Here is a 26,416-nt window from a genome sequence, read left to right on the forward strand (position 1 = left end):
TTTCTCTCAAAAGCAACTGCTTAGGATTTCTTACCATGGCATGTTCAAATTAGGTATTAATCATAAAGCAATTTGTTTAGCTTCTGAAAAGGGTTAATGCCCAAAATGCCATGAGAATATCTGTTTTAAAATGTGCATTACTGGTTATAAATATCCATCCTACCCAGCAGTTTACAATCTTTAATAGCTACTTATAGCATTAGTTTCTCAACTTGTAGAATTTCCTTCTTTTTGTAACAAATTTATCATTGGTACGCATAAACTGAGAACTAAAGGGGTTTCTGTTACATTTTCCTGTTAAGTCAGCAAAAAGCTTGGAGATAACATTTTGAGCTTGGACAGTTTCGGGTTTGTTGTTATTGTTGTTAAGTATATGGCAACTCCTTGCTCTAAGAGAATGGTGTTCATAGAGAAATTTTACTTGTATGTAGTCAAATCAAATTAAGTTGTGAAATACCTTTTTTAAGTCTAGCATTATTCAAAGGAATGCCCTTTTATATGTGTGAATGATGAGATTTACACATGTAATGATTGAAGGCAGGAGGAGAAGGGGAAGACAGAGGACGAGATGGTTGGAATGCATCACCGACTCAATGGACATGAGTTTGAGCAAGCTCCGGGAGATGGTGATGGAGAGGGAAGCCTGGCATGCTGCAGTCCATGGGGTCCCAATGAGTCAGACATGACTGAGTGACTGAACAACACATGATGAGAAACGGGCCATGGCAGAGACTGGCCGGCTGGTCATCAAATTCATTTACCTGCCTCTTGAGTTCAAAGCTAAATTCCCCTTGCAGTTAAAGATGGCCATATGAAGGAGTTCTGTCAATGGAACGTGGTTGGAAGTGATACTGACCACTTACATGTACTAGCCCATCAAAGCTTCTGTTCTCCCTCTATGATCTCTATCTCCCAGTCTTCAGTGGAGTGAGAGATGAATTTCACTTGTAAGCCACATTTTTGTAAAGCAATTGATTTTAATTTTTTGGCCACGCCACACAGCATGCGGGATCTTATTTTCTTGACCAGGGATCGAACCTGTGCCCCTTGCTGTGGAAGTGTGGGGTCCTGACCACTGGATGGCCAGGGAATTCCCAGAAGCCACATTCTGAAGACAGTATCGCCACTGGCAGCCTGGATTCCTGAGTGACTTTGTAAGGCAGAATCTCCCTGTACCAAAAATACCCATTCCTATTCTTCAAGGTCATTGGGAGAAATTTACATCCCCACTAGTATCACACACAAAAATTTTTTTTTTTAGTCTCAACTGAAAGCAGGGCATCTTAATCAATACCTCTTCTTCTGGAAGCCCAGACTTTAATTTGTGTTTCCCCAGCAATATGAGGTTGCTAGAAGCTCTGCCTAGATTTTTAGCCTTTTTGCTTCCACTCTGCTAATCTCAGTTTCTGATCCCATGAATCTACAAATCTGAAGTGAAAATTCAGCTCAGAATATTCTCTGTCCTCCATTGTTTCCATTTTTCCCTAGGGTCTTGACCCCACAAGTCCTGGCTACTTCTGTAGCCCAAATTACAATGATTCTTTCCCACTATTGTGAGATTCCTGAAGGCTCTGATTAACTCTCGGTTTCTTAGATGCCACTTAAATTTTGGATTCTTCTCTTAATGCATGTGAATTAAGAACAAATAAATATTTAATACTGCGAGGAAAATGAAGAGAAAATATCAGTTCACTTCAGTGATTTTACTTTTTCCCAGAGATTGTGGCCTCCTCAAATTCTGATGCCTTGATTGCTTGGTAATGCCATAAAACTCTGTGATTTTCATTGCTTGTTTTCCGCTTTGTTTTTGTTTCATTTTATTCAGTGACTATGGCTGTCGTTGATATGAGGGTTACTCTGAGACCAGTTGCTCTGTATGTGTAACTAGGAGCAGCGGTCTCTTGGCTTTCTTTCAGATGTGTGTGACATTCTCCTTGTGGACTGATGACAATCTACCTTAGTGCTGATATTATGAAGTATACTATCAAAAATTATTTCATCTGTGGCCCTAAGGTTTATGCATCAAACTATAGGCCATTCCAGTAACTGTAAGTTCATGCCCTTCATGTGCAACTCTTCATTTTCCTCAGTATTACCTTATAGTATCCTCCTCCCAATTTCACCATTTTTAAAAATAACAAACAATGCATTATTTTCAGCAATGATAACCTTCAAATACAATGTACATATTTGCACTTATTCAGGATAAGAATATTATTATACTCAGAACTCTGAACTCAAAAATTTTTTCAGTTCAGTTCAGTCGCTCAGTCGTGTCAGACTCTTTGTGACCCCATGAACAGCAGCACCCCAGACCTTTGTTCATCACCAACTCCCGGAGTCTCCCCAGACCCATGTTCATTGAGTCGGTGATGCCATCCAACCATCTCATCCTTTGTCATCCCCTTCTCCTCCTGCCTTCAATCTTTCCCACCATCAGAGTCTTTTCTAATGAGTCAGATCTTCGCATGAGGTGGCCAAAGTATTGGAGTTTCAGCTTTAGCATCATTCCTTCCAAAGAACACCCAGGGCTGATCTCCTTCAGAATGGACTGGTTGGATCTCCTTGCAGTCCAAGGGACTCTCAAGAGCCTTCTCCAACACCACAGTTCAAAAGCATCAATTGTTCAGTGCTCAGCTTTCTTTATAGTCCAACTCTCGCATCCATAATTGACTACTGGAAAAACCATAGCCTTGACTAGACGGACATTTGTTGACAAAGTAATATCTCTGCTTTTGAATATGCTATCTAGGTTGGTCATAACTTTCCTTCCAAGGAGTAAGTGTCTTTTAATTTCATGGCTGCAAAATATTTTTGGTGAGCCTCAACTCTTTAGGAGGTAACCTTCCCTCCATTTGAAGAAGACAATAATATTGGTTAGTCCCATAATATGACAATTATTATATGGTCTTCTACAAGGAGGAGTTGTGCTTTAAATGCACACCTTCAAGCAAGTCCTATTCTAGGTTACTCATAAAATATTTTCATAACTTTATTGGAAAAAATTATGTTTATGTAAAACTATGCATGTAAACTTTTCTGGGGGCTTCTCTGGTGGCTTAGTAGTAAAGAATCTGCTGCCAATGCAGGAGACACAGGTTCAATCCCTGATCCAGGAAGATCCCTTGGAGAACAAAATGACAACCCATTCCAGTATTCTTGCCTACAGAATTCCATGGAAAGAGGAGCCTGGCAGGCTGCAGTTCATAGGGTCGCAAAAGAGTCAGATAGGACTAAAACACACGGCACAAACATTTTCTGATAAATCAAAGGCATTGGGGCAAAACATGCTTGTTTATATTTTCCTTTCTTTTGTTAGGTGAAGTGTTAACTATATATAAATGGCTGATTACAAATAGATGATTACAATAAAACACAAGTGTGAAATAAAGCAGAATGTGTAATTTCTGAATTGCTGAAGGGAATTTGAAGAATCCTGGAGAAGATATAATTTTCGCTTTCACTAAGGTTAGATACCCTCCCCGTCTCTTAACCTTTCCTTGTCTGTATAGCTCTCCTGTGTCTGTATTTTACCATAATAATGAAACATTTGGTACATGTCAAAGACTGTACCAGGCAGTGAGGATAAACTTTGACTTGTTTATTAACTTTCTCCAGATTCATGGATTTGATAATTCATAATCTTCATTATTTGAAATCTTATATGTATATTGCTGAGTGTTTTAAAGCATATTGTTTATATTATTCTTTCTCTCTATTGTCATGTAATGAATCATTCCAAAAAGACTAAAACAACAATTTAGTGACTTAAAACAGCAATTTATGAATATCGCTCACAACTCCCTGTGTTGACTGGGCTCAGCTGGGCAGTCCCTGCTTGCAGGTTTTAGTACTATTGTAGTCATATGTTGAAGGCTCAGCTAGGCTGAATGTCCTAGATGGCTGATATGCATGGCCTGTAGCTCTTGACTGTTGTCTGGGGACTATTGACTCCCCATGACTTCACCTTCTCATGGCATGCTGGTTTAGTTTCCCATAGGAACAGCCTGAGAGTGAGTGTTCCAAGGGAGAAGTGGAAGCCACTCTGTTAAGACCTGGGCCTGGAAACTATTTCAGCATCAGTGCTGCCATGTTCTATTAGTCAGTCCAGCTCAGTGGACAGATCCTTGATCTAAGGAGAAGGTACACAGATGCCACCTGTAAAATGGAAGAAAAACTGGTGGTTCTTATTCCATCATATATATGTCTATGTACATTTATAATTACACAACAAGTGAATCCATGGTTATTTTAAAACCTCAAAGAGTGGAAACTTTCTCTTCCCACCTCTCCAAATTGTACTCCTTTAAAATATTATTAGTGTTAGTTGGTCTTTACCTATTTGAATCTTTTTCTACTTTCTAGGTATATTTTGATTTTGCTTACTTAAAAAATTTTTTTATTTTTGCCTGAGTAGGGTCTTCGTTGCTGTGCTTGGGCTTTTTCTAGTTGTGGTGAATGGAGGCTACTCTTCATTGCAGTGACGGGCTTTTCATTGAGGTGGCTTCTCTTATTGTGGAGTACAGACATCAGTGGTTCTGGCACACAGGCTCTAGAGCACAGGCTCAGTAGTTGTGGCTCGTGGGCTTAGTTGTAATGTGGCTTGTGGGATCTTCCTGGACCAGGGAGGGAACCCATGTCCCCTGCATTGGCAGGCAGATTCTTAACCACTGGAACACCAAGGAAGTCCTGATTATGCTTACTTTTTACATAAATAGAATCAAGTCCTCATTTTTCTGAAAATTATTCTTTTCATTTATCAGTACATTTTAGATATCTTTATATATGGACATAGAATTTAAAATTACTACCTAGTATTCTATAATGTTGATATATTTATTATATTTTGTGGATGTAGGTTTTTTACAACCTTTCATTATTCCATGCATTATTGTTCCTTTTCATTCCTCTCTGTATGTGTGCAAAAGTTTCCCTAAGGTATATACACAAAGTGGAATTGCTAAATTGACAGATATTAACATTTAAAAAAGGGTGATGTTTAAATGAGTGTTATCATTTTACACTTTCTTCATCAGTACTTTATAAAAGTGCCTCTTTTTCCTTCTCATTGTCAATTCTGGATGTTATCTGTCTTACCAATTTTTAAAAATCTAATGGATGAAAATGTTTCTTAATGTGTGCATTTCAATTTTCAATCTGTTAGTTACTGCTAAAGTTATGTATTGAATCAATTTTGTATTTTTTTCTATGAATTGTCTGTTTTTACAATGGACCTATTTTCCTATTGGCATACATGTCATTTTCAAACAAGGTCTAAAGATACTATTTACAAAATCTATATGTCCATTATTTCTTAGTTTATAGATATCACATGTAATTTCATCAAATGAGTACATGAGGACTCTTTCTTGCTCCATGTCTTGTAACTCGGTGTTGGAGATGTGTTCTCATCCTCCTTGATCGCTGTGGGGAGGTTGGAGTCAGTCTCAGGTTGGTGAAGGTGGGTGACCTGCACCATGCTCACTTGGAAAGCAGGCTCTGGGTGATGGAAGGTCAGCTTGCATAGGTTGCGTGCGTGTGTGCTAAGTTGCTTCAGTTGTGTCTGACTCTGCGACCCTGTGGAGTGTAGCCCACCAGGCTCCTCTGTCCATGGGACTCTTCAGGCAAGAATACTGAAGGGGGTTGCCATTATTCCTTCCAGGGGATCTTCCCGACCTAGGGATTGAAGCCAGGTCTCTTATGTCTCCTGCATTGCCAGGCAGGTTTTTTTTTTTTTTTTTTTTTTACCACTAGTGCCACCTGGGAAGCCCTTGCATAGGTTGCTGAGATGCAAAGACTGACACACGTTGGGTGTACCTTACCATCAAAGGAGTCAGGCAACAGAAGCCTAAGTCACTCACAGAAATCTATGAATTTATGTGTGTATTTGTGCTTATTTTCCACTAGTGAAATGAAAGCATATACAATCAAATCTGAGTCATCATTTTTACCAGGATCTGAACTTAAGCTGAACTTGGTGATGTGGCCAATTAGTTTGGTGCAGTCTACAAGGTAGGCAGGAAGGACGTCATACTTTCAATGGAGGGCAAGTTGGGAAAAATAACAAAAATAAGCATGAAATCCAAAGATAATGGATCTCATTCTTTCCATTCACATCCATGATTGGGGGGAAGGACCTGCAGTATCCCCATTGAGCTTGAGCAGGAAGCTCTGTGTGAAGACATTTAGAGAGAGGCTCTGATGGGTAAGGCTGATGAGATGCTGCTGAGTCACTCCCCAGACTGCCGTGAATGACAGGGAAATTCTGTAAAGTGTTGTATCTTGCACCTCTAGCCAAGTGGAGTGCTGAAGACTTGGCATGGCATCCTTTAGCAAAGAGATCAAGCCTGGGTTGTCTCAGGTAAGATAGTCACATGGACACATTCAGAGGCCTGGGGAGCTGAGCTGGCCTCCCTTGGAAAACTACTGTCTGCCGTCTATCTGTGACAGATCGGTTGTGTAGAAGAGTAGCTCCTAGTCACAATACGCCTTCTTCTAGGTGTACCCCTGGATTGAGTTATCAGAGAAAATATAGGACTCCTAGTTAAGTCTGAATTTCAAATAAACAATTAATATTTTCTAGTAAAATGTGTCTCCAGTAATATATGGATATACTGAAAAAAATTGTTTACCTGAAATTTCAATTTACCTGGATATTTTAATCAGCTAAATTTGGCAACCTTATGCCTAGCTTTCAATTTCATACAGTATCTTCTTTTGGCCTGCACCTTACAGCATTTATAACCGGTGTAGAACAGAGAGTTATTTGCCAATATTATCTTTCTGGATTCCTTAACAGAAGTCCGTGGAACTTACCAAGTTCATGTAAGCCTTTGTCTGTGTTCTCTCCCGTGGGGTGGGAACCATGAGAACACACCCTTGGCAGTGAGTCCTACAGAGTAAAGGTTAGCAAACAAGCCTGGAGGAACCGTCTAGTGAGGGCAGGACAGATAATCACTACTTCATAACTGAGGACTCTGAGGTAGAACACATCAAGTCACTGAAATGTAAAGCCTTGCAAACTGCAAGAGTCATGTAATCTAAAATGCAAGTAAGTTTTTGCCAATTTGCAGAGTTATCATTCCCAGGCATGACAGCAGCAAGAGGCTGGTTGTCCACAAGGGCTGGACCCCCGTGTTCACAGTCAGGGGTGGGATCTCTGAAGAGCATGGCAGGACTACTGCACCAAAGCCACCAGTAGCCTTATGATGTGAGAAAAACACTGAGTGTGGAAATAGGTGATTTCTATTTGCTTAGAAACCCCATGAGCCAGATTTCAGATTTCCTTTTAACTGGTGCATTCCTCACTCAACTCAAGCTAAGACTACAGAACTTCAAGAGTTTAGGTTTCCAGACAAAGAGCCTTAGGCTGAGGTGGGGATTCTTACTCAAGTGGTTTACTGGGAAGGGAAGGGAAGCAGACAAGGGAAAAAAAAAAAAAAAAAAAAAAATATATATATATATATATATATGTAGAGAATGTGAGACTAGCTTTATCCTGATCCCAAAGGGGACTCTGGAGCTGAATTATATCACAGAACTTACCCAGCTTTGAAGCTGGTGAGGTGAGAAGTTGAGGATAGGGGCAACCTTTTTATCTCATATTAGGTGAATTGCTGAGAAGGGGTGATGAGGGTTGCTTAACATTTCAAGACCAGGTCAATTCTTTGGCAAAAGGGACAGCTGTGAGTCATGAGTAAACAATATTCACAGCTGAATACAGGTACATTAGCCTGGTAAAGGGGACTTAGATGGGCATCAACAGCCTCTATACACCATAGTTTCCGTGGTTTATGTATGCTTTATGCTATAGGTTTTGCTGGCTCCATTTTAAACGAATTCTCATTATTGCCAATATTGGACCTAACCTATCCTTGTCTTCTGGCTTGGCTTTACCTTAATTCAGTCAGATATCTTAATTTTCCTGCCAATAATAAGGAGATTTTTTTTTACACATTAGTTGGATTCGTGTACCTTTGAGTAAATGGGAAATTAGGGACCATTTCTAGACACCTATGTACATTTATAATAACTCTTCTTTCCCAATCTTTTATATTTCTTTCTTTCCCAGTATAGTTAAGATCTGCTGTTACTTTTGACTTAAATCATTCTTGTACAAGAAAAGAATTATGCTTGTTAATAATTCTACTCAAAATTACTAGATGTTTAGGCTTGAAGATAGATGAAGATGAATTTTTCACCATAAGAATAACAAAAATTGATAGTGTTTGTGTCCTTGTTAATAAATTTAAGATATGAAGACAAGAATCAATTCATAGAACACAGCACTGGAAAACAAATATTCTCAAAGTGAAGGGTGAGCAGAAATATCTGAGTGAGGTTTAAGCATCTGTGTAAAGAACTAGTTTTGGAGAAAAAAATAATCTCTTTCAGAAAACTGAACAAAACAATAAACTATATCTAAAACTGTATATCTATGCTAAAAAATGTATCAGTTTAATCAAACTTTTTGAAAGTGCTATAAAATAAGCAAATGAATGTCTCAAAAGATAATAGCCAGCTTGTAAGAAATATGCTTGTATGTAAATACAGAAGTCAAATAATACAGGTATCTGTTGTTGGTGGCTAAAGACAATACGATTAGGCACTTACCTTCTAATAATCATCACATATCAGTAAGGACAGTAGAATGGTTCTGAGATACTCTTCTGTGTGAACTGTTTTTGCTTTTCAAAGAGTCTGTATAGACTTTCTCCTCTATGAATGGGGTAATCTCACCACTGCTTTTCTGCTTATTTGGTGCATTTCTCATGGAGATTGAATGAAGAGTGCTTTTCAAATATCATCGTTAATTGTAGGTAGTTTCAGGACTATGATGTGATGGTTCAGGCCTCTGTGGTAGGTAAGGGCAGGGCACGCTGATATAATACTTTTGACTGATACCGTGCTCAGTTGTATGACTCTACACAAGATTTTATGTATATGTAATATTTAGTTATTTGGCTGTGACAGGTCTTGGTTGCACTGCGAACTTCTTAGTTGGATCCTGTGGGATCTAGCTCCCAACCAGCTCCCCTGCATTGGGAGTGCAGAGTCTAAGCCACTGGACTACCAGGGAAGTCCCACTACATAGGATTTTAACCTCAGGTGAAACTACAGATTCCAGTGGTTTGTTCATTTTCTGGTCTTTATATACATAAAACAAAGTTTGTACCTTAATGTATATACCAAAGGGAAAAAACAAACAAACAAACAACTGAACTTTTAGAGCTTCAGACCGTCAATCCTAGGCAGGCTAGCTCATCCAGAGGGTCAAGTAAAATTCAGACCACGTGGGGCACTGATTGGGCTTTTTAGGGTGGAGTGATGGAGGCTTCTTCTAACCTGATGGTGCTTAACCTTGGCTGCATTTTGGAATCTCCTGCTGAGCTTTTCAATGTTCTCCTTCCTGGGTCTCATCTCAAGAACTTAATTAAAATAGAATGGGTGTGGCCTGAGGATGAGGACTTTTTTTTCACTCCTGAGTCTGTCTAATATATAGCTAAGGATGCGAAGCAATGGGAAGGTTTGTGTGCATGTGCCAGAGATTGTCAGAGACTCAGCGTTCCAGCAGGTAGTCATATGCTTGAGTTAATGGACCAAACAGAAGGGCAAGCTTCATTAAGCTCTTCTCTGAAGGCTGTCCTCTTAGTCTCACAGGTAAGAAGACCTTTTGGGTGGTAAGCTTATGGCATTTGCTTATAAATGATTATAGTGCCCTCAGTTCTAAGAACGTGCTTTACCTCTTTGTGATAAATGGATTTAAATACTGTATTTTCCCAGTTCTTAAGTTCAGTTTTATCAGAATTTCTTGTGTCACAAATAATTTTACCTGTCATGGTAGTTAAAATAATTTTTAATTAAAAATTTAAAGGTCATGCCTAAAAAAATATTTTTCCTCAAAGCTAACAGGTGTATCCTGTGATTTATATTGTTTTAAAATGATTTTTATTACTTCATGCAGGCACAGCTATCATTTATGGAATGTTTACTGCATGACAGACAGTGTTCTAAGTTAAAATTATTTTACAGATGAAGAAATTGAGTCAGAGAAAGGTCGTGTTATTCCAAGGTTTTACAGAGCTAATTAGTGAAAGGGCCATGATACATACTGAAGCTGTCTGGCTTCAGTGCCTTTGCATCTATGTAAGCCTGTTGTTGAAAGAAAAATAAAAATTAAAAACTTCACTTTTAACAAATAAGCATCGAATTGATTTCCAAGTAGTTCCACAACTTGCCTTTTCCTAGCATTATGTAACAGTTCTAGTTTCTCTACATCTTTGCCATTATTTCACCTTTTGAAATTGTGAAATCTTGTTTAGCATAATTAGCTGGTGAGTATAAAGCCTGATCTCAGTATGATTTTAATTTCACTTTCTTTGAAAGCTCATAAGGTAATGCATCTTTTATATATTTATTGGTAATTTATCTTTTCTTATTTTCTCTTTTTATAATAGTATCTTTCCCCACTTTTCTGGGGGGATTGTCTGTCTCATATTCATTTGTAGATTAAAAAAAATATTTTCTACATATTTTCAGTTTTACATGATGCAAATATTTCACCAAGTTTGACTTATCTTTTATGAATATAAGTCCTAATCAATGTAGTAGAACTTGTAAACTTTTTGGTTTGTATGTTTTTATATTTATTTCATTAACATTTTATCCAGACCCAATATCAGATACACATTCTGCTACATTGTCTTTAGTAGCTTTATGATTTCTTATTTTTACATTGATTTTAATCCACCTAAAATTGCTTTTTGTGTGTGGTATAAGTGGGGAGCCAATTTCATTTTTCAATATGGCTAATTACTTTTTCAAAAACCATTGACCATGTTTTCATACATTTGTCAGTCGTTTTTGCTGGACACTATTCTGCTGCATTACTTTGTCTATCTCTGTAATTCATAATGTAACTGAAAGTAGGGTCCAACTGCTTGCTGCTCAAAAGCCAATAAAAAGGCCAGGCTGGTGGAAAGGAAAATTTGTTTTATTTTGGATGCCAGCAACCAGCAGCTTGGTTTGGTGTGTGTGTGTGTGGGGGCGGGGTACAGGGGTGCGGAGGCGGGGGATGGTGAGGGGAGGGGATGGAGCAGGGAAGGCAGATGCCTGTGCAAAGACAGACTCCCTCCAATGACAGTGGGCAAGAGCTTTTACAGACGGAGGGAGCAACATGCAGAAGCAGCACAGTCAGCTAGGACAATGATCCTGAGATCGGTCATTGGTGGTCTGATCGGAGTCACTTGGATTGTTTTAAGTACAATTAACTTTCCGTTCCAGGGTCAGTCTTTTTCTAGAGGCCACTTCTCAGAAGTGTGGCAGCTTGTGTTATGGCTACAGTCTGGTCATCATGTATCTTAACATCTTCTGCCTGGTAGGGGTTTCAGGATTTATAAAACAGGTCACAGGATATAGCTCAGAATATTATCTATAGTCCTTGAGAATGAACTCGAGGTCCTTGACTAAACTTAATGACTAAAGTTTTATTACTTGATCTCCTTTGACTGTTTTCCTTTGTTCCTGAATTTTTTTGTCACTTCTCTGATTAAATTAATTCTTTTGCTAATGTTTGGGTAAACTCCGGGAGTTGGTGATGGACAGGGCGGCCTCGCGTGCTGCACTTCATGGGGTTGCAAAGAGTTGGACATGACTGAGCGACTGGACTGAACTGAACTGAATGTTTTTCCTGCAGTGGAATAGCCACAGAAGATATGGGTTCGATACCTGGGTGGGGAACATCCCTTGGAGAAGGGAATGGCAACCCACTCCAGTATTCTTGCCTGGAAATCCCATGGACAGAGGAGCCTAGTGGACTACAGCCCAAGGTCACAAAGAGTTAGACATAATTGAGCGACTGAGCACACAAAGTTTTTCCACATAAAGAACACAGGCAGAGAGCATGGGAGACAAGGGCCATAGGGTCTTTTTCTGTTTCAATAATATTTTATGTTTATTTTTGTGGTGTCGTACTTATAATAGGTAAATCTCTTCATTGTACTTCTTCAGGAGTGTTTTTGAGATGTTCAATTGTATTTTCTCAATCCATTAATTAGTGAATCGCTTTCTAATGTTATACCAAAATTGAATTGCCAAAATAAGTCCAACTTGCTCATGGTATATCTTGGTTTTATATATTGAGAGATTCACCTTCCTGATGATTTTTGTTCCTGTATAGATGAATGGAATTTACCTGTATTTTTCCATTCTCACACGTCCTTTCTCAGCATATGTAAGATTATGCTGGAAGTTTAAGATATTTCCTTTTTAAAAATTTTCTGAGTCTTGACAGTTGAAATTATTTGTCTATTGATTATTTGGTAATCCTGATAAGTAATATCAGTTAAGGTTTTGGAGAGAGAGATACCTAGTTTTGTTGTTCAATCACTCAGTTGTGTTAGACTCTTTGCCACCTCGTGGACTGCAGCACGCCAGGTTTCCCTGTCCTTCACCATCTCCCGGAGCTTGCTCAAACTCATGTCCTTTGAGTCAGTGATGCCATCCAACCATCCCATCTTCTGTTGTCCCCTTCTCCTCCCACCTTCCATCTTTCCCAGCATCAGGGTCTCTTCCAATGAGTCAGTTCTTTGCATCAGGTGGCCGAAGTACTGGAGCTTCAGCATCAGTCCTTTCAGTGAATATTCAGGGTTGACTTCCTTTAGGATTGACTGGTTTGATCTCCTTGCTGTCCAAGCTACTCTCAGGAGTCTTCTCTAGCACCACACTTCACTTAGTTTTAGATTCAGTGTTAAATGGTTGTGGTACTATTCAAGGTGTCAGTGTCTTTCTTCTTCAGCCCATTTTGATGCATCTTATCTTTCTAGAAAGCTATTCATTTCTTAGTTTTCATATTTATGAGAATATATTTCTCTTTATCACTTTCATCAGAAGTTTTTAAATATTAGTCTTAAAAAACATTTTCTCTTCGGACTTTTACATTTTGATTACTATTTCATGAATTTTTGTTATTATTCCTTATTTTTATATTTTCATGATATATTTTGATCTTTTTCTTTTGATCAAAGTAGATTGTAAATTTCTATTAGTTTTAAATCTTTATTCATTTCTTTTCTAAGTTAGCATTTAAAATACACTTTTAACTTTATTTTATCTCAATATATCTCATAGGCTCAATTCTATAAGTATTTATGTATGATTTACATCTAAATTTTTTTGTTTCTTAGTATTATTTATCTTTGATTCAGGATTTATTTAGATTTGCATTCTTAGATTTTGGCTTAATGGGGAAGTTCTGATGCTGCTGCTGCTAAGTCATTTCAGCTGTGTCTGACTCTGTGTGACCCCATGGATGGCAGCCTACCAGACCAAAGATCTATCCTAACACAGATGTCTTTACTAGCATCTTTTGGCTTACTAAGTATTTATGAGTTTGCTAAGTAGATCTTGGGCAAGATGAAATACTTGTCAACAACTTTGCTGCTCTCTTTGAACTTCTCAGCAGTTTCAGGTAGCCTGGATAAGTACGGTATAAGTCAGCTTGCATTTACAGTGCCTGCTGAGGACAGGAGAACAAGAGACAAAGTCTAGGACACTACGGCACTTAGAAGAAGACCTTGCATAAAGCCCAAAGGAAGATGATAGGATGAATCCGAACGTAAAATTATTATGAAAAATAAGGCTATACAAAAAACTCATGGTATTGCCATGATAAAAAAAAAAAAAAGGAAAATTTTTCTATAGCAGGAAAACTTCATCCAAAAGAAAGTTGGTATTGACTAGACTTTAAACAAAAAGCAATATTAAAAATAGTCATATGTTGATAAATACTTTGTTTTTTTTTCCAGTAAGAAAACCTAATTCAATGTTGTCGGTGCTGCTAAGTCAGTTCAGTTGTGTCTGACTCTGTGTGACCCCATACCTGGGATTTTCCAGGCAAGAACACTGGAGTGGGTTGCCATTTCCTTATCCAGCGCGTGAAAGTGAAAAGTGAAAGTGAAGTGGCTCAGTAGTGTCTGACCCTCAGCGACCCCCATGGACTGCAGCCTTCCAGGCTCCTCCGTCCCTGGGATTCTCCAGGCAAGAATACTGGAGTGGGTTGCATTTCCTTCTCCAATGCATGCATGCATGCTAAATCGCTTCGGTCGTGTCCAACTCTGTGCGACCCTATGGACAGCAGCCCACCAGGCTCCTCTGTCCACAGGATTCTCTAGGCAAGAATACTGAAGTGGGCTGCCATTTCCTTCTCTGGATGGGAAGTTCTACTTATCTTTAAATTGTTTTAAATTTATGGCATGGTGTTTTATGATAACAGTCATTTTGAATTTATAGAAATTTATATCATTTTTCATAAATGCTTGGTCTGTGCTTAAAATAACTCCTGAGAAATATGCTCTTTATATGCCTATTGTATTAAGCTTATTAATTTTGTTCTTTAATTTTTCTATATACTTTCTGACTTAGGAAGAGCAATCTATCCAAGAGAGAGTGTTAAAATTCTGTTGCTGTGATGAATCTGGGATTTTCTCTTCATAATTCTATCAGTTGGTGTTTATTTTACAAAACTTTATTATTTGTTGCATATTAGCTTAGAATTCGGAGAAGGCAATGGCACCCCACTCCAGTACTCTTGCCTGGAAAATCCCATGAACGGAGGAGCCTGGATGTATTTATCAACATATGACTATTTTTAATATTGCTTTTTGTTTAAAGTCTAGTCAATACCAACTTTCTTTTGGATGAAGTTTTCCTGCTATAGAAAAATTTTCCTTCTTTTTTTTTTTTTACCATAGCAATACCATGAGTTTTTTGTATAGTCTTATTTTTCATAATAATTTTACATTCGGATTCACCCTATCATCTTCCTTTGGGCTTTATGCAAGGTCTTCTTCTAAGTGCAGTCGTGTCCTAGTCTTTGTCTCTTGTTCTCCTGTCCTCAGCAGGCATAAATGCAAGCTGACTTATATCGTACTTATCCAGGCTACCTGAAACTGCTGAGAAGTTCAAAGAGAGCAGCAAGTGTGTTGACAAGTAAAGTATTTCATCTTGCCCAAGATCTAGTTAGCAAACTCATAAGTACTTAGTAAGCTGAAAGATGCTAGTAAAAATATCAGTGTTAGACTATATCATTGGTTCAGGATACTGAAAAACAGGGCATGTTTTTGCGTAAAGGGCATTTGAATTATAAGCTATGTATTCGTGACTTGACTAGGAACCATATTCACATTTAAGTTTTCTTTGTAGCATTAGAAAGTGGAAGTGCTGCTGGCCACCCTCCGGGGTAGTTCTCTGCCATCCTCAGGCACGCTGCTGCTACTTGGCCGCGTCCTGTGGCTGTTCTGCTTCACGCTGCCATCTCCGCGCTCTCCTCCTCTCCTCCGTGCCAATGGTAACAGCTGCTGCTGCTTGCTGCCTGCTTTCCCAGATGCTTTTTATGTGTAGGATGGCAACAGGAGTAAGAAAGCTCTGGCGATTTCAGAGACTCGATGAACAACAAAAGAAAGCTTCGACTTGGAGTGTTCCACTAACATTCTCACCAATTTTCAGTGGCCTTTGGGGGTGGTTTCCAGTTTCCCACCGTCCGGGGAATCTTACTCCATGACTTGGCCTCTTTGCATTCACTCAGTACACAACTGTTGCCAATTTTGTTGATGAGCTACATTCTAAAACTTCACTGCAGGATAATACAAGTGTTACCCTTTCTCAGTCTCTCCTTTTAAACATGATAGTGACTTTATTAAAATACACAACTATGTATACAGATTGATACATATTTACACATGAGCACACCTATAATTAGACCCAGATTGAAGACAGAAAGATTCATTCCTCCAGAAGGCTCCTTTGTATTTCTTACCAGCCAACACCCATATCCATTCACTCCTATACCCACTCACCATCAGAGGAAACCACCATTCTGACTTTTATTACTACCAGTTAGGTTTGCTTGGTCTTAAATTTCATAAAATGGAACATAAAGTATTTTTCATGCATGTGTGAAATTTCTTACCCATATAAAATCATAGCCTTATACTTTGATGTGTGATGACGGGGAAATGGACAATTTAAATTAAAAAAGGAAATGTAAAAAGGAAAATGCTAATTTTATTGTTAAGCAATAGTTTAAGGCCTGCTATATAATAACTCATGGAATTCTCACAACCTTCTGAATTGTGTGTTGTTATTATGACCAGTCAAATATTTATATAGAGAGACAATATGTCAGGTTCCCAAGATCACAGAGGTGATAAATGGAGCAGCCAGGGTTCAGGCTTCAGAGCCTGTGCTCTTAGCAGCTATCTAGCTTTATAATAAAAACTTGGCTTCGGAAACTTTTTTTGTTGTTTTTGGACAGGCTTCAGCACATTTTTTTTTTCCTTTTTCTTTTTTCTTCTTTTTGGTGAAAGGCCAGCTAGTAAATATTTTAGGCTTTGTGGACAATATGGTCTCTGTCATAGCTAAGTCTGCTGTTTGTAGGAAAGCAGCTATAGAAAATATGTAAATGAATGGACATAATTGTGTTCCAATAAAACTTTATGTATGGACATTGCAAGTTGAATTTTATATATTTTTCACTTTATAAAGTGTTATTCTTTTGATTCTTCCCCCCGCCCCCCAACCATGTGAAGATAAAAAGCCACCCTTTACGTATGGGTTATACAATAGCAGACAGTTGGCTGACTTGGCCTGCAGGCTCCGGTTGACTGTCCCTTCCTGTAGCATATAGTAGTGAGAGCAAGAAACCTGAAACTTGGAAGGTAAGCTTACAGACATTATGAGGATGAATTTAGAAGCAATGGACATGTTTCAACTGGGATCAATAATTGCTAAGGCACAGCAAGTCCCACACTAATAAATTATCTGTCATTGAGAAAGCCAAGAGGCACATTTGTTAAGGTAGCCTAGCTATTATTATAACAAATCAACCCTAAAATCTCAGTGGCTTACAGAAGTTGATATGAGGAAGGAGGGTGGGAAAGACTGATAGACGGTTTTGCTTTTTCTTTTTCTTTCCAAACAACAGTCAGTTCCAAGACGAGCATTAAGATTTTGGTGTACATTTTCTATAAACAAGGATATTTTCCCACATAATAATGATGCAATATAAAAATCAGGAAATTAACTCTTGTACACTGTTGCCATCGAATTTACACAGCCATCCGAGTTTTGCTAATTGTCCCAATAATGCCCTCACACATTACCTAAGTTGTCGTGTTCCTTTAGTCCTTTGCAGTATGGGGCATTTCCTCAGTCTGTCCTTGACTTTCATGACCAGGGAATCTTTGAAGATCACATGACTATTATTGTGTAGAATAGCCTCTTTTTGTGTTTATCTAAAGTTTCCTCATGGTTAGATTCAGGAGACGCATCTTTGCCAGGGCTGCCTCAGAAGTGATTTTGTGATTTCCTTGTATTTTATTAGATGACTTGATTAGAGTTTGCCATATTATAGCAGATGTTAACTTTTAAGTTTTTTCCCAGTTTCACTGAGATATTAACATATAGCCCTGTATAAGTTTAAGGTATACAGCATAATGATTTGGTTTACATAATTTTGAAATTATTACCACAATAAGTTTAATTAACACCCATCATTACATATATGTATACACACACATATATATTTAATGCATATGTATATTTTTTTCCTTGTGAAAATACCTGTTAAAATTTACTCTCATAACTTTCAGATATACATACAGCAGTGTGAACTAGTCATCATGTTGTGCATTCCATTCCTAGTATTTATTTATTAACTGAAAGTTTGTATCTTTTGAACGTCTTTCTCCAATTCCTACCCTACTTCCACCCCAACACACCCTCCCCCCTCCCCATCCCCGTTCCCTCTCAGTGTGTCTAGTAACCACAAATTTGATCTCTTTTTCTATGAGGTTTGGTTTTGTTTCTTCTTTTTGTTTTTTTCTGGGTTTTTTCTTTGAGATTCCAAAAGATCATGCAGTATTTGTCTTTGTCTCTCTTACTTCACTTAACGTAATGCCTTCAAAGTCCATGTGAAAAGTGAAGTTGCTCAGCCGTGTCTGACTCTTTGCGACTCCATGGATACACACACACATACATATACATAAACAACTTCTTTATCCATTCTTCCATTTATGCACACTTATTTTGTTATGTCTTGTCTGTTGTGAAAAAAGTGAAAGTGATAGTCATTCAGTCCTGTCCGACTCTTTGCAACTCCTTGGACTGTAGCCCACCAGACTCCTCTATCCATGGAATTATCCAGGCAAGAATACTGGAACAGGTTGCTGTTTCCTTCCCTGGGGGATTTTCCCAACCTGGGGACTGAACCTGGATCTCCTGCATTGTCAGCCAGTTTCTTTAACATCTGAGCCACCGAGTAAGCCTTGTCTAGTGTAAATAATGCTTATATGAACATGGATGTGCACCTGTCTCTATGACATAGTGTTTTCAATTTCTTCTGATATATTCCCAGAAATGGAAATACTGGTGGTTCTAGTTTTAACTTTTTGAAGAACTTTCGAACTGTTTTCCATAGTGTCTGCACCAACCTACATTTCCACCAGCAGTGGAAGAGGAGTCCCTTTTCTCCGCATTCTCTCCAGCATTTATTATCTCTTCTCTTTTTGATGACAAAGTGGTGAGGTAATTTATTGTGGTTTTGACATGCATTTCTTTTATGATTATTGATTTTGAGCATCTTTTGATGTATGTGTTGGCCTTTCGTATATATCTTCTATGGAACATGTCTATTCAGGTCCTTTATTCATTTTTTAATCAGATTATTTGGATTTGTTGGGGAGTTTTTGCTATTGAGTTGTATAAGTTCTTTATTTTGGATATTAACTCCTGATCAGATATATGGTTTGCAGATGTTTTCTACCATTCCACAGGTTGTCGTTTCATTTTGTTGATCATTTCTTTTGTTGTTCAGAGGTTTTTAGTAAGATGTAGTTCACTATTTTTGATTTTGCTGCTTGTGTTTTAGGTATCATATCCAAAATATCATTGACCAGATCCATGTAATGGAGCTCACCACTTGTTTTCTTATGTGAGTTCTAAGTTTTGGCCTTTGTATTTTAGTCTTTAATGCATTTTGAGTTAATTTTTGTGAGTGATGTAAAATAAGGGTCTAGTTTCATTCTTTTACATGTGAATATCCAATTTTCTGCACTGTTTATTGAAAAGACTGTCTTTTCTCCATTAGGTATTTTTGGCTTCCTTGTCAGATGTTAGTTGATCATATACATATGGTTTAATACTGGGTTTAAACTCTGTTCCTCTGGTCTATATGTCTGTTTTTGTGCCAGTGTCATGATGTTTTGATTATTATATCTTTATAATATAGCTTGACATCATAAATATGATGCCTTCTGCTTTGTTCTTCCTAGGATTTCTTTGACTGTTTGTGCTCTATTCTTGCTTTATATAAATTTTAGGATTGTTTATTCTACTTCTGTTAAAAAAAACAAAAAAAAAAAACAAAAAAAACTGCCTTTGGAATTTTGGTAGAGGAAGCCTTGTGATAGTATGGCTATTTTAACAATATTCTTTCCATTCATGAACTTGGGATGCCTTCTCATCTATTTGTCTTTTTTGATTTCATCATTGTCTTATAGTGTAGAGATCTTTCACCTCCTTGGTTAAATTTATTCCTAATATTTTATTTTATTATTTTTGACAGGATCATTTTCTTTGTATCTTTTTCAGATTACTTGTTATTAGGGAAGAAATAAGCTATGAATTTTTGTGTGTTAATTTTGTATCCTGCAATGTCATTGAATTCATTCATTAGATCTAACAGTATTTAGGTCAAGGCTTTTCTTGTTATAAAATCATATCACCTGCAAATATAGCCAATTTTATTTCTTCCTTTCCAATGCTGATGCTTTATTTATTTATTGTTGCCTGGTTGCTCAAGCTAGAACTTCTGGTACTATAATAAATAGGAGTTGTGAGAGTGGGCACTCTTCTGTTTGGAGGAAAAGTTTTCCATCTTTCACTATTGAGTATGATGTAGGCTGTGGTCTTATTATAGATACAGCCATTATTACGTTGAGGCACTTTCATTCTATCTATACCTAATTTGTTAAGAATTCTTATCATGAACATGATGAATTTTATCAAATGCTTTTTTGCATTTGGAGATTTATTTCATCCTATTTAATACAATATACCACATATATTTGGAGAAGGAAATGGCAACCCACTCCAGTATTCTTGCCTGGAAAGTTCCATGCACAGAGGAACCTGGTGGGCTACAGTCCGCAAAGAGCCAGCCACAACTGAGCACAATCAGCAGCACCACATATATTGATTTGTGTATGTTGACCCATCCTTGCATCCCAGGGTTAAATCTCATGGATCATGGTGAATGACACTTTTATTGTGCTGCTGAATTCATTTTTTTAGTTTTTATTGAGAATTTTGTATTTATATTCCTTAGGGATATTGGCCTACAGTTGTTTTGTTTTTTCCTAATGGTATCCTTTCCTAGCTTTGGTCTCAGGATAATGCAGGTCCTATAAAGTAACTCTGAGAGTGTTCCTTCCTTTTGGACTTTTTGGGAAGACTTTGGGAAGGATTCGTATTAATTCTTTAAATGTTTGGTAAAATATATCAGTGAAGCCACTTGGTCCTGAGTTTTTCTTATGGGAGATTTGTGCTTACTAATTCCATCTCCTTACTAGTATTTGGTCTTTGAAATTTTCTGTTTCCTCCTGATTCAGTTTTGGCATATTGTATGTTTCTAAGAATTTTTCTATGTCTTTTAGATTTTCCAGTTTGCTGGCATGGAGTTGTTAGCAGTAGGCTCTTATGATCCTTTGTGTTTCTCTGATGTCACTTACAATGTCTCTTGTTTTTCATTTGTAATTTCATTGATTTGGGTCCTCTGAAGGAGATCAGCCCATTTTGATATTGGGCAAAACTAATACAATTATGTAAAGCTTAAAAATAAAATTTAAAAAAAATTAAAAAAAAAAAAAAAAAAGGAATGATGCTAAAGCTGAAACTCCAGTACTTTGGCTACCTCATGTGAAGAGTTGACTCATTGGAAAAGACTCTGATGCTGGGAGGGATTGAGGGCAGGAGGGGAAGGGGACGACAGAGGATGAGATGGCTGGATGGCATCACTGACTCGATGGACGTGAGTCTGAGTGAACTCCGGGAGTTGGTGTTGGACAGGGAGGCCTGGCATGCTGCTATTCATGGGGTCGCAATGAGTCGGACATGACTGAGCGACTGATCTGATCTGATCTGATCTCATGGCTAGTATAGCTAATTTGTTTTGTTTTCCAATTTTATCTTCTAAAAGAACCAGCCCCAGTTTTGTTAACCTTTTGTACTTTTCTTGTTTGCTACTTATTTCTGTTCTAATCTTCATTTTTTTTCTTTTCTTCTGCTAATGTTGGGCTCAATTTGTTCTACTCCCCTGTAATTTCTGTTTTTATCTATTGGTTGTTCAGGGGAATGTTGTTTAATTTCCATGTATTCATGAGTTTTCCAGTATTCCTCTTATTAATTTTTAGTTTCATGCCACATGATCAGAGAAGATATTGATATGATTTCAGGCTTCCTAAATTTGGAAGACTTATGGACTGATATGATCTATCCTAGAAAATGTTCCTTGTGTACTTGAGAAGAATGTCTTCTGCTGCTGTCAGTAGGGTTCTGTATATGTCTGTCATGTTTATTTGGATCTATAGTATTGTTCAAATCTGTTATTTCCATATTGATTTTCTGTCTGGATGATCTAACCATAGTTGAGAGTAGGATTTATTTTTTTTTTTTTAATTTTATTTTATTTTTAAACTTTACATAACTGTATTAGATTTGCCAAATATCAAAATGAATCCACCACAGGTATACATGTGTAGTATTTAAAGTCCTTAACTATAATGGTGTTACTGTTTATTTCTCCTTTTAGCTTGATTAGTTTTTGCTTTACACATTAGGTGCTCCAGTTTGGGGTACCTAAATATTTACAAGTGTTGTATCTTCTTGGTGGATTGACCTCTTTATCATTATAAACACCTTTTTTGTTTCTTTTTTTACCATTTTTAGTTTAAAGTATATTTTTGTCTGATATAAGTATAGCTACTCATTTTTAATGTCCTTTCTATGGTTACCATGTGTTTTCCATTCCTTCACACACTATCACCCTATTTTCACTCTATGTGTTTCTTTAAGGCTAAAGTGGGTCTCTTACAAGCAGCAGCTGCTGCTGCTGCTGCTGCTAAGTCGCTTCAGTCGTGGCCGACTCTGTGCGACCCCATAGATGGCAGCCCACCAGGCTCCCCGTCCCTGGGATTCTTCAGGCAAGAACACTGGAGTGGGTTGCCATTTCCTTCTCCAATGCATGAAAGTGAAAAGTGAAAGTGAAGTCGCTCAGTTGTGCCTGACTCTTAGCGACCCCATGGACTGCAGCCTACCGGGCTCCTCCATCCATGGGATTTTCCAGGCAAGAGTACTGGAGTGGGGTGCCATTGCCTTCTCCTTACAAGCAGCATATTGTTGAATCTCCTTATTTATTTATTTATTCAGCCATTCTATTCTTTTGAATGGAGAACTATATCCATTTACATTTAAAGTAAGTATCGATTTGTAAGGACTTACTATTGTCATTTTGTTCTCTGCTCTCTGGCTATTTTGTAGATTCATTGTTCACAGCTTCTTATCCTGCTTTCTTTCCTTGTGTTTTGATGTCTTTTGGTATCAATAAGCTTAACCATTATGCTCTTTTATGTAATTACTACAGGGTTTTTCTTTGTGCTTATCATGAGATTTATATAAAATATCTTAAAATTGCAACACACTATTTTAAGCTAATAACAATTTAGCATTGATAGCATTTCTAAACATTCACCATCCCCCTCCACAGTTTAGGGTATTGATGTTACACTTTATATACTTTTATATTGTGCATCCAATAACAGATTACTATAGTTATGATTACTTCTACCACATTTGTTGTTAACTTTCAAACAACTTATAATAATGAACCATCATTGTTATATTACAGAATCTAACTTTGATGAAAAATTTATATTACTTTCTTATAATTTTGTTATTTCCATTTAATTTTTATTTTATATTGAATTATAGTTGATTTGCAATATTGTGTTAGTTTCAAGTGTAGAGCAAAGTGATTCAGCTCTATCTTGGGTTGGCCAGAAATGTCATTTGGGTTTTTTTTGTAACACTGTACATAAAAAACCCAAATGAACTTTTGGGCCAACCCTATATATATTTAGGAGAAGGAAATGGCAACCCACTCCAGTATTCTTGCCTGGAGAATCCCAGGGACAGAGGAGCCTGGTGGGCTGCCGTCTGTGGGGTCATACAGAGTCGGACACGACTGATGTGACTTAGCAGCTAGCAGCTAAGTCTTACTCAGTTTCTTTTCCCATACAGGTTATTAAAGAATACTGAGTAGAGTTTCCTGCTATACAGTTGGACCTTGTTGATTATCTATTTTATATATAGAGTGTGTATATATTAATCCTAAACTCCTAATTTATCCCTTCCACTAACCTTTCGCCTTTGGTAACTGTAAGTTTGATTTCTAAGTCTGAGTCTGTTTCCATTTCATAAGTTCATTTGTATTATTTTCTTAGATTCCACATATAAATGATATTATATTTGTCTTTTTCTGTATGACTTACTTCATGTAGTATGATAATCTCTAGGTCCATTCATGTTGCTGCTAATGTCATTATTCCATTATTTTTTATGGCTGAGGAATATTGCATTGTGTGTATACATATCTTCTGTATCCATTCCTCTGTTGATGGACATTTAGGTTGCTCCCATGTCTTGGCTATTGCAAATAGTGTGTGCATTGGGGTACATGTGTCCTTTCTAATTATGGTTTTCTGTAGGTATATGCCTAGGCATAACTCCTGGATCATATGGTAGTTCTATATAGTTTTTAAAGGAAACCCCATACTGTTCTCCATAGTGGTTGTATTGATTTAAATTCCCATCAATAGTGTAGGAGGGTTCACTTTTCTTTAAATTTTTTTTTAAAATTATTTTTTTTAATTGAAGGATAATTGCTTTACAGAATTTTGTTTTCTGTCAAACCTCAACATTTGACTTACAATGTTGTGTTAGGTTTTGATTCACAGCAAATTGAATCAGTTATACATATACCCACTCTTTTTTAGAGTCTTTTCTCAGATAGGTCATTACAGAGTATTAAGCAGAATTCCCTGTGCTATACATTAGGTACTTATTAGTAATGTATATATAGTAGTGTGTATACATCAATCCCAACCTCCTCTCTTCTCCCCCTCGTAACCATGTTTGTTTTCTACATACATGATTCTGTTTTTGTTTTGTAAAGAAACCCATATCATTTGTATTTTTTTTTTAGATTCCACATGTAATATATGATATTTATCTTTCTCTCAAGGGCTTACTTCACGTAGTATGAAAATCTCTAGGTCCATCCATGATGCTGCAAAATGGTCGTATTTCATTCTTCTCATGGCTGAGTAATATTCCTTTTTTTTTTTTTTTAACCCTTTATTTGGACCTTATTTATTGAGACTCTAGCATTGAAACTTAACCATTAACAGATACAAATAAGATGTTTTTATCCAGTACTTCCAGCTTTCTAACACCAAATAGTTTTGAAATACATATATAGGAAGTAACCGTATCATCAGTGAGTGGATGTTTTGGTTGCTTCCGTGTCTTCAGTATTGTAAACAGTGCTGCTCTGAACACTGGGTGCATGTGTCTTGTCAAATTAGAGTTTTTCTCTGGATATATGCCCAGGAGTGGAACTGCTGGATCATATGGTAGTTCTATTTTTAGTTTCTTAAAGAACCTCCATACTATTTTCTATAATGCCTGTGTCCATTTATACCCTCCAACAGTATAGAAAAGTTTCCTTTTCTCCACACTGTCTCCAGTATTTTTTTTTTTTTTGTAGGCTTTTTGATGATGGCCATTCTGACTGGTGTGAGGTGACACCTTATTGTAGTTTTGATTCACATTTCTCTGATAATTAATGATGTTGAGCATCTTTTCATGTGTTCTTGGCCATCTGTATTTCTTCTTTGGAGAAATATATATTTAGATATTTTGCCCATTTTTTGATTGGGTTGTTTGTTTTTCTGACATAAAGCTGCTCATATACTTTGGAGATTAATCTCCTGTCCGTCACTTCAGTTGCAAACATTCTTTCCCTTTCTGTGGGTTGTCTTTTCATTTTGTGTATGGTTTCCTTTGCTGTGTGGAAGCTTTCAATCAGATCCCATTTGTTTATTTTTCTTTTTATTTTCATTAGGAGGTGGGTCAAAAAACATGTTTTTCTCATTTATGTCAGAGATTGTTATGCTTATAGTTTCCTCTTAAGAATTTTATAGTGTCCAGGCTTACATTTAGATTTTTGATTTATTTCGACTTTATTTTTGCATATGGTGTCCTAATTTCTTTTTTTTTTACCTGTAGCTGTTCAGTTTTCCCAGAACTACTTATTGAAGAGACTGTCTTTTCTTCATTGTATAGTCCTTTCTCCTTTGTTGTAGATTAGTTGACCATAGGTGCATGGGTTTATTTTTGGACTTTCTATCCTATTCCATTGATCTTTTCTGGTTTTGTGCTAGTACTACACTGTATTTGTAGTGTGTAGTTAGGGGTATTATAGTATCATGTTATGATCTGAAGTCAAGTAGTTCCCCAGCTCCATTTCATCAGTCACTTAGAGTTTTCAGAGTAGAGGTTTTTTGCCTCCTGGGGTAGGTTTGTTTCTAGGTATATTACTCTTATTGATATGATGTTAAATGGGATTGTTCCCTAGGTTTGTCTTTTTGATATTTCATTGTTAGTGTACAGGAATGCAAGAGATTTCTGTTTATTAATTTTGTATCCTGCAACTTTTACTAGAGTTCATCAATGAGTTTACTATTTTCTGGTGGCATCTTTAGGGTTTTCTATGTATAGCATCATGTCACGGCAAACAGTGACAGTTTTACTTCTTCCTTTCCAATTTGAATTCCTTTTATTTTTTTTTTTCCTCTTTGACTGCCATGGCTAGGATTTCCAGAATTACACTGAATAAAAGAGGTGACAGTGGACATCTTTGCCTTTTCCCGATCTTAGAGGAAATGCTTTCAGCTTTTCACCATTGAGAATGGCGTTAGCTGTGGGTTTGTCATACAGCCCTTAGGCAGGTTCCCTTTATGCCTACTTTATTTATAGAGAGCTTTTATCATAAATGGGTGTAGAATTTTGTCAAAACCATTTTCTGCATCTAGTGAGATGATCACATAGTTTTTATTCTTTTTATTCTTCAGTTTGTTGATGTGGTGTATTACACCGATTGATTTGCAGATACTGAAGAATCTTTGTATCACTGGGATAAATCCCATTGTATCATAGTGTTCCTTTTAATGTGTTGTTGGACTTGATTTGTTAGTATTTCACTGAGGAATTTTGAATTTATATTCATCAGTGATACTGGCCT

At 37.2% G+C, this 26,416-nt stretch overlaps 2 long non-coding RNA genes across 2 annotated transcripts in view; one reads left to right on the forward strand and one right to left on the reverse strand.

The window, feature by feature from the left end:
* LOC129630394 (uncharacterized) overlaps window positions 1–26,416 on the reverse strand; it is a 200,244-nt gene that overhangs the window by 21,582 nt on the left and 152,246 nt on the right. The gene's annotated exons all lie outside the window — the stretch shown is intronic.
* The window catches only part of LOC129630390 (uncharacterized), a 37,685-nt gene continuing 20,601 nt past the window's right edge, over window positions 9,333–26,416 (forward strand). The window contains exon 1 of the long non-coding RNA XR_008703656.1: window positions 9,333–9,660. This is a non-coding gene — a long non-coding RNA (uncharacterized LOC129630390). The remainder of the gene's footprint in view (window positions 9,661–26,416) is intronic.

Source organism: Bubalus kerabau, chromosome 16, assembly GCF_029407905.1.
Source record: "Bubalus kerabau isolate K-KA32 ecotype Philippines breed swamp buffalo chromosome 16, PCC_UOA_SB_1v2, whole genome shotgun sequence".
In the NCBI taxonomy this organism is placed as follows: Eukaryota; Metazoa; Chordata; class Mammalia; order Artiodactyla; family Bovidae; genus Bubalus; species Bubalus kerabau.